The sequence below is a fragment of the Bidens hawaiensis genome, unplaced genomic scaffold, assembly GCF_021521415.1.
Source record: "Bidens hawaiensis isolate Kalapana, Puna unplaced genomic scaffold, B.hawaiensis_p1.1 tig00036464_1, whole genome shotgun sequence".
In the NCBI taxonomy this organism is placed as follows: Eukaryota; Viridiplantae; Streptophyta; class Magnoliopsida; order Asterales; family Asteraceae; genus Bidens; species Bidens hawaiensis.
In genome coordinates, this window is record NW_027496379.1 from 147,632 (window position 1) to 156,225 (window position 8,594).

The 8,594-nt window shown below is 37.3% G+C and overlaps 1 pseudogene; it reads right to left on the reverse strand.

Annotated features, from left to right (window-relative positions):
- Positions 1-455: 455 nt before the first annotated feature.
- On the reverse strand, positions 456-4,532 carry LOC143588573 (receptor-like protein EIX2; annotated as a pseudogene).
- Between the last annotated feature and the right edge of the window lie 4,062 nt (positions 4,533-8,594).

Consider the following 8,594-nt stretch of genomic DNA (forward strand, 5'->3'; position numbering starts at 1 on the left):
GTCTATACTGACGATATTACCCTACTTTAGTGATGACATGTCATTAATATTTGAGATAAGCACAATATTAAGTAAATTAGACAATAATCAGGTAACTGATGATTTTCTTTTAAAAGGAAAAATCACTGAAATCTTCTAAACATTGACCCGTGTACTATTTTCTTAATTGGGTGATCTGTCCTCATCATTCTCCCTTACTTGAAAAGAACTATCCGTTGAGTCTTAAGATTCTTTTATTGATGTTTTGTGCAGCTTCACTATTCTCGTAAATCTCTCCACCGCCACTTCTAGTCTCACATTCAAGGTTTTTCTTTCATGTATTCACATTCACAATTATAAAAAAATCTGACTGCTAAATTCTTAAGTTTGGATATTCAGTAGAAAAAATATCGACACTTTGAACAAATAAAATAAATAGTTCTAATACACAGAAATGTTACAGATATCTGGAAAAACCCTGGCTCAACCCACAACAAAATGTTCCAAAGACACTCGAACTCCCGACCTCCCATAAGAAAAGTCATGGGGTTATTATTGGACCAATTAAGTTTGAAATTTCAGATTTATTTATATTCCTTACGTTTCTAAATGTAAATATATATTACATAATTTTACCAGCATTAACACATCTTCTAAACTGTTCATATTTTTAAAGCCATTACCAATGTTCCCTCAGGCTTATCAGTGAATATCAACAAATACTTAGTTTTAAGCTGATATATACCCACTTCTTGCTGATCAATAATCAGATTTATAAATTTTATGAGTCCAGCTGCTAGCTTCTGAAGAGGACTCCTGATGAAAGCCTACAAGTAATTGCAATGAGAAACATAAAGCCAGGCTGCATTCATTCTTGTCAACAGGAGAATCAATCAATAGGAAAACCATGTCTTTAGTTTTGACTACTAACCTTTGGGCTGATCACCGTATATTGTATTGCGATAAATCAAATTGTTGAACTTGATCAATTGAGCTAAAAACTTCATGACTTGGCTCATGCCTTTTAAAGCCTACATGTTACGTACAATCCGCCAGATCAAACTATGAACTCCTATACTTTCCCATAAAGTTTTCTATATTGCAATCCAATACATATGCATGTGGGTTTTTAGGTTGATGTTTTGTCTTTGTTTAGTTTAGATACAAAACAAAGATATTAAATACATCCTTACTGAACTGTTTAGAAATAGATGGCATGAACCTAATTATTTTTCTATAGTTTGAATATTAATTTTGACAGTATAACGTATTTTATAAGCAAAATAAAACAGAAAACTAAATATAGGTGAAGACTTACATGGGAATATGATAAAAATGAAATTTTGAAGCTTGATCCAGATTCCTTTAAGAAAATGATAATAAGTCTTTCTCCATCGTTTGTTAACAATCAATGGGCCAACCACGATCCAAAAACCAATAACCAATCCAATAAGCGTAAATATCACTAGGATCCAATCAATGCCATTAGATTCATCATCTTCCTCGTTAGTTCGACCGGGATCGTTGGCATTTGGTAAACACGCTGGTAGAGGACTCCCACATAGTTTATTTCCAACAAAACTTGACTCGTTGAAGGTTTGAAGTTGAGGGCCTGTTGGGATTCTTCCTACAAGATTGTTGTAAGATACGTTCAAAAAGCTTAAAGAGGTTAACGCTGATAAGCTTGAGGGAAATTTTCCATCAAGATGGTTTAGTGACAGATCTAAAGATTCAAGCTTTCCATTTTTGACGAACGAGTTGGGAATTTGTCCTGTTAAATAATTTTGTGACAGATTCAGGTACCGTAAGCCCAAAAGTGAAACAAGTTCATCAGGAATTGACCCTGAAAACTTGTTATTGGAAAGGTCTATTGTAGTCACCAGGAAAAGAATGTTTTTATATGTAGAAACTCGACCCTTTGTCACCAATGATGCACTGCCTAGAACTTGATTCTGGAAAAGAGTGTCATAAAGAAGAAATTGACTTAATGTTTCACTTCCAGAAATGGCAGTGAAGTTTGTAAAGCATGTTGGTAGGCTCCCAGAAAGAATATTATGAGCAAAATCCATGATCTGTATGGAACTGAGGTGACATATTTCTTCTGGGATATTACCTTCTAGTTTGTTAGAACGAAGACTTAGAAGTTTCAGACTTGTATTGTCTCTTCCTATTGATGCCGGTATTCTTCCCACCAACTCATTTTCTGCTAGCTCAATGATTATCAAGCTCTTGGAGTTCAATAACGACACGGGTAAGTTCCCGGATAGTTTGTTATTACGCAAATCCAACGATAATAGGGAAGACAAATTTCCTAGAGAGGATGGTATCGTACCCAAAAACTGGTTTTTCTCGAAGTTTAAAATGGCCAAGAATTCCAAGTGCATCCAACAATCTGAGATAACACCTGACATGCTATTGTTTGCGAGATTAAGAACTCTTAACTGACGCGGCTCTTGTATGCCAAAACACAAGAACTGTTCTATAGATCCTGAGAGATCATTGGACGAAAGATCTAGGAAATCTAAGTCAGGTCTATTGAAATGACCAGGTAACACACCATGAAAACGGTTGAAACTTAAATCTAGTACTGCACCCGGTGCAAGAAAACTAACATTTCCCAACTTCCCTTGAATGTTGTTGTGGGACATGTTCAATAATGTTACACTAGAGAATGTAGTCCAAATCCAATTAGGGATGGTGTCTGATATGTTTGTGTTGGCCAAATCTATTTCTGCTAAGCTTGTTTGTGACTGAATCCATAAAGGAAATTGAGGGCCTAAACTGCATGAACCTATTCTTAACACTTCGAGCTGGAAAGGGGGGACCCAGTTTTTATCATTTAACTTAAACACTAACTTGTTGTCCCCAATCCACAAAGTTGTTAAGGATGTTAAATTGGATAAATGTTTTTCAGTCACAATTCCTGTTAACGAATTATGATGAACAGTTAAAAAAACTAGTTCCTCGAGTCGCCCAATGCTTTCAGGAAGACTTCCATTCAAATTGTTATACGATAGATCCAAGAAATTCAATGATGACAAACCACCAATGGTATTTGGGATAGAACCTGTCAGTTGATTTATATTCATTTGGAATGTTTTCAAGAGAGACAGATTTCCTACAGAATCAGGAATGGTCCCTGTTATTTTATTATAAGCAAGATCAATGCTTCCAAGATTCTTCAATCTACCTAGTTTTTCAGGAAGTTGGCCAACCACATAATTTCCCCTTAAGGCTAATAATTCTAGTCTAGGTGACCCACATTCACAAAATCTTTCTAGAAGTTCCGACACATTTCCGTAGAAGTTGTTAGATTGCAGATCAAGGGTAACCAAATTGCAAAGATTACTTAAAGATTTTGGTATCTCCTCAACAATTTGGTTATTCGACATGTCGAGATGCACAATCAGAGACAAGTTTTGTAAGTTGCCAAGAATTGGAGCAGATATATTGCAGTTACTAACATCTAGAAAACGAATATTCCTTAAGCTAGACAATTCATTCAGTAACGAAGAAGAATTCAGAAAAGCGTTGCCTGAAACACTAAGAGTCCTTAAAGAAGGCATGCTATGGAAACCATTGTCAGTTCCGGGACTTAGACCACCAATGAAGCAACCAGTAAGATCTAATGAAACTAAGTTATGTAGACTGTAAATCCACCTAGGCAACAAACTACCAGGGAATAAGTTGAAGGAAAGATCCAGTACATTAAGGAATGTAAAACTAACTGAACTTGGATTACCAGGAAGTCTAATCAACCCGCATGAAGAAAAGTGTATTTCTAGCAAAGAAGGGAGTTTGCTTATAACCTGAAACCAGTCTGAAGCTCCTGATAGGTCGATGCCACTCATATTCAGGTGTTGCAACTCTTTAAGATCATTTAGCCATTTCAAACTTTTTGAATGCATACCACTAGATATGAGATCGCCATGAAGATCAAGAACACGTAGTGTTGATAGATTTCCAAGTTGATATGGGATTTCCCCACTGAATTGTGATTTTGAGATGTTAAGATATCTTAGGTTCTGGAAAGAACCAAGGAAGGCTGGAATCTGGATCGATCCAAAATCGTTGCAGCTTATGTCGAAATGCGTGAGTTGTGATAACTTGGTCACCGAAGGACTTATGGTTCCTCCTAACATTTGTTTGGATGCTTCTTCTAATTCTTCAACGGTGTCATAAGAACCATGACAATGACCGTGAATGCTATCGTCGGGTCCTCGAAGACGAATGTCTTGGACATGACCAGTCAAATTGTTGCAGACCACACCGGACCAACTGCAACAGTCTTTGCCTACCCAAGAAGATAGACGGTTTGCTTGATCGATGAGATTGTTCTTGAGCTGAATAAGCACCAGTCGCTCACTTGGTATGCATAGTATAGGAGGATCTGAGTTTTGATTACATGAACACAGGCTGCAGAGTGATGAAACAAAGAGAAACCAAAGGCATGATGAAGAAGATAAGGTAACAAGTGTATGAACCTTCATTTGTGGTTACGATGAATGCAAAAAGGTTTAAGTTTGGTTTGCTATTCTATAAGGATACCATTTAAGTTTGGTTTGCTATTTTATAAGGATACCATTTAATGATTACACGAATTGTCAAACCTCCGTACAACATAGAAAGCTTCTTTGGTGTGAAATGAAAACAAGTAAAATTACGGTTATGAGAGGTTCGGTTAATATTTCTAAACTTCAAAAAAAATCTATAACTAAAAACTTTCATATTGCTAAAATAAAAATTAATTCGATTAAAATTCATATTGGACCACTCGAGATATTTTGTTGTGAGCATAGTAATAGCACCAATTATTTTGGCTAGTACGTACACTTTTTGGGAGTGCCCAGCCACTAGGACCAGCCACCGACCGGCTTTTATGATAAAAATCGATTGTCATGTTATGTCATAATAGTTTTTCAAATATTATCACGTTTTTTTAGATTGGTTATTCTTTTATACATTTAACTTCTTAGTGTTTATAAAATATATTGTAACTAAAAATCCAGTAAAAAGTAATTAATGGAATTAAGTTACCAATTATGCTTTGTTATATCCTATAGAGGTGAATATGTTGTTTCATTTCTGGGCCACCTTTTAAACTCGTTTGTTATGAAAATGGTTCATATAGAAAACCAAAACATTAATTGAACAACATAAGTAAAGAGCGTAGTGTTATAAGAAGATACAAACACAATTATTTATAGTACTTTTAATGAACCCACCTAACATTCACTCAGTGGCCCCCACTATATTTGTTTCAGCCGAGAGAGAAAATTGTTTTATCTCTAACGTGGGGGAAAGGATCACCAATATTCGTTGCAAGTTGGAAAGGATCATCAATGTCATCTGGCGAATCTAGGTACTCCTCACTACTTGCATAGAAGAGCGTTTGATGATATGAACACTAAACATTTTTTTTCTCTTATAAACCTTTTAATCGTGAAATCTTAATTAAATAAAGTGTATGTATACAAGATTATTTTAGTTATTGTTTTAAGTTATTTAATTTGAGAAGGGTGGTCAAAGAGTTGGAATGAAGGTTATTAACCTAATAGGAAGATGGGATGAAAAGTGAGTCATGTTGATCTTAAGATGTTGTTTGTTTTTCAAAAAAAAAAAGCTCGTGCAGTCTCTTTTGTATGCACCATGCAAATTATGTGCAAACATTGTCATCTGCAGACTGTTTATTTTCTCGAATATGTTTCATTAAAAAATGTATGCGCAAGCTTTGCGCAAACACACCTATTTTTCGCACCTTTTTATCACGTTTTAAGTACTTAATCGTATAATAAATAATAGTTATGGCTTGTTTGTGCATGATTTTACAAAGTTTAATAATTGTGTAGGTTATGAATTTTACTAGAGAAAAAGGTTCGGGTTTTTGAAGACATTGGAGGCCTTTATGATCAAGTTTGAAGACTAAAACTCAAGGCTCGACACAAGCCCACAAGATACAAGCCTTACTTTTTATTATATTAAGATAATTAAAAAAAGAAAAAACCCTAGAGCAGCCCCCTAGAGCCGATCGCAATCTGCAGCAGCCAAGAAGGAAGAAAAAAAGTTTTGTGGAGGTGTGTGGCGGCCAGAAGAAGAAGAATAACATCAAGGGAGACTTGGGACAGTAGCTAGCATCATTCCTCATCGTTTATTTCAGCCATAACTGATAGTATAACTCTAATAAATTTTGCTTTCTTGTTCAAGGTTCATAACTTGTTGATTTGATCTTTAAACATGAATTATTTTGCATTTGAATTGAAGATTGAGTTGTGCTTGATTAATTCTGATTATTGAATGAGTTTAATTATGAATTGGTTGAGTTTTATGATGTTTACAATAAGTATTTGCTGTTTTCCAAAAGTTATGTTAAGCTAAACTTGTTAGTTCTACCTAGATTTGATGAATATTGTTAGGTTTTAGTGAGTTTTAGGGATTGTTAGATCATCGTGACTTGATTTGTTAATGAAAGTTTGGTTTAATATTGAATTAGGTTGTGTTTAGTGGCTGTGATTTTATTAATTACACTCATAAACCCCTTTCTTCGATTGATTGAATTAGTTTTGATTAATTGTTGCTTGTTCGATTATTTACTTTGTGTTTAGAGATTGTTTGCAGGGTGTACAACTGTAGGGTTTAGTTGGGTGTGTTAATTAATTGAATTCAGCGGGTAAGCACCTTCTTAGAGACCAAGAGGTGATAGGAAGTAAGGTCGTCTCATAGCTTTTACTTGTTAGGATTAGGATCGCGCTAGAGCGGGTTCGGTTCTTGTCGGGTTTGGGTTTGTGAGCGATTACTTGATCTAGATTAAGTTAAACCAAATTTTTCCTCTATCCTTGGTTGTGTAGTATTCGTTTCCATTAGGGTCGTGTGTCGGTGAGACTGAGAGGAGATTCGACATTAGAACACTTTAGAAATTCGTTTCCCGGTTTGTTCTTAAAATCAGTTAAGTGTAAGTTAGGGTTTGTAAGTTAGCTCAAGTAGTTTAATTATTAAAAATCATTTAAGAAAATATTATTCATAGGAAGGTCTTGTCTAGGGTTAGTGATCATAGACGTTTTCACATGTCCTCGTGTTCGATACTCGGACTTCCTTAGTTCTATATTACTTACGATCGGTACACAAGCCGGTTGTGTGTAGTTTTATTAGGAAAGTCCGTTTTATAAATTTAAAGCTTAGTTGTGAGTTCCATAAAAAGAGCATCATTAGACACACAACAAGTTTTTGGCGCCTTTGCCAGGGACACGGTTTGAGGCGTATTGAGAACAACTCGAGTTAGGACTTACCTTATTTGCTACTCGTTTTTCTTTTTCTTAGTTTAAATAGTTTAGCTAATTTTAGTTTCTTTTGTTTATCTTAATAGTTGTATGCGATGTACTCGATCTTTAGGACTGCCTGAATCTGAGGGATTTTCCAAACCAGAGAGAGTTGCGAGAGAGACGTCGTACCAGACCGTGTTCTAGTTCTTCTATGCCCGTTGTAATACGTCCTCATCTCCTACTTTTTCTGAATCCGTCATTAGGGATAGGACTATGGGCGACGCACCACAAAGGAGGACAGTTGCAGACCGGGCACGTCCGGTCGATGCAAGCGCGAGATCCAGCATTGATCCACCGGCCATCGCAGGTAACACAAATTGGCAGATTCCATCAAACATTCTGAACACCATCTCTCATTCTGCTCAATTTCACGGGTTTCCCTAAGAAAACCCACATTCTCATCTCACTCGCATTGCACGTACTTGCGACACGTTTCATCTTGCCGGCGTATCCGAAGACGCCATCAAACTCCACGTCTTTCCATTCTCACTCGTTGATCATGCGAGTTTGTGGCTTGAGTCCCTCCCACAGGGATCCATTGCTACTTGGGCCGCCATGCAGAACAGTTTCTTGAGAAATACGATCCTCCGGCTAAGACCGCTCGTTTGCGGTAACCAGATTCATTTTTTCTAGATGGAGGACACCGAGAGATTCTACGAGGCATGGGAGAGATTCAAAAATCTACTAGCTTTATGTCTGAACCACGGCCTGCAAGACTGGGCAGTTGTTGAGAAGTTCTATAACGGAGTGACATACGCGACTCAGAGTATGCTCGACACGGCTGCGGGAGGCAACTTATTGACGACGAAGGATACAGATGAGTGCATTGCTTTGTTTAACGGGTTAGCGATGAGTGGATACCAGCGACCACCGGCTAAGAGCACCAAGACCGTCGACTCCTTATCACGCGGCATGCATCCGGTCGACACGAGCACCGCACTTGCAGCACAGGTTGAGGCGTTGGCGAAGATCGTGAAGGACTTGCAGGTGAAGAGTAAGCTGTGCGAGATCTGTAGAGGAGGGCATGATACCGTTCAGTGCCCCATAGGTTTCCAGGAGGAGGCAGTAGACTTTGTTAGTTATCCGAACCGAAATCAAAATACTTTCAATTCTTATAATTTGGGATGGAGAGGTAATCAAAATTCCAACTGGTGGAACGGAAATCAGCCCGGCTTCTAGCAACGTCAGAGTCTATTCCAGGATTCCGGTTAGGGAGCGAGTAGTGGGGAGAAGAAGCCCACGTTAGAGGAGATGATGGCACAGCAGACACAGATGTTGTCGCAGCTTATGACTCTAGAG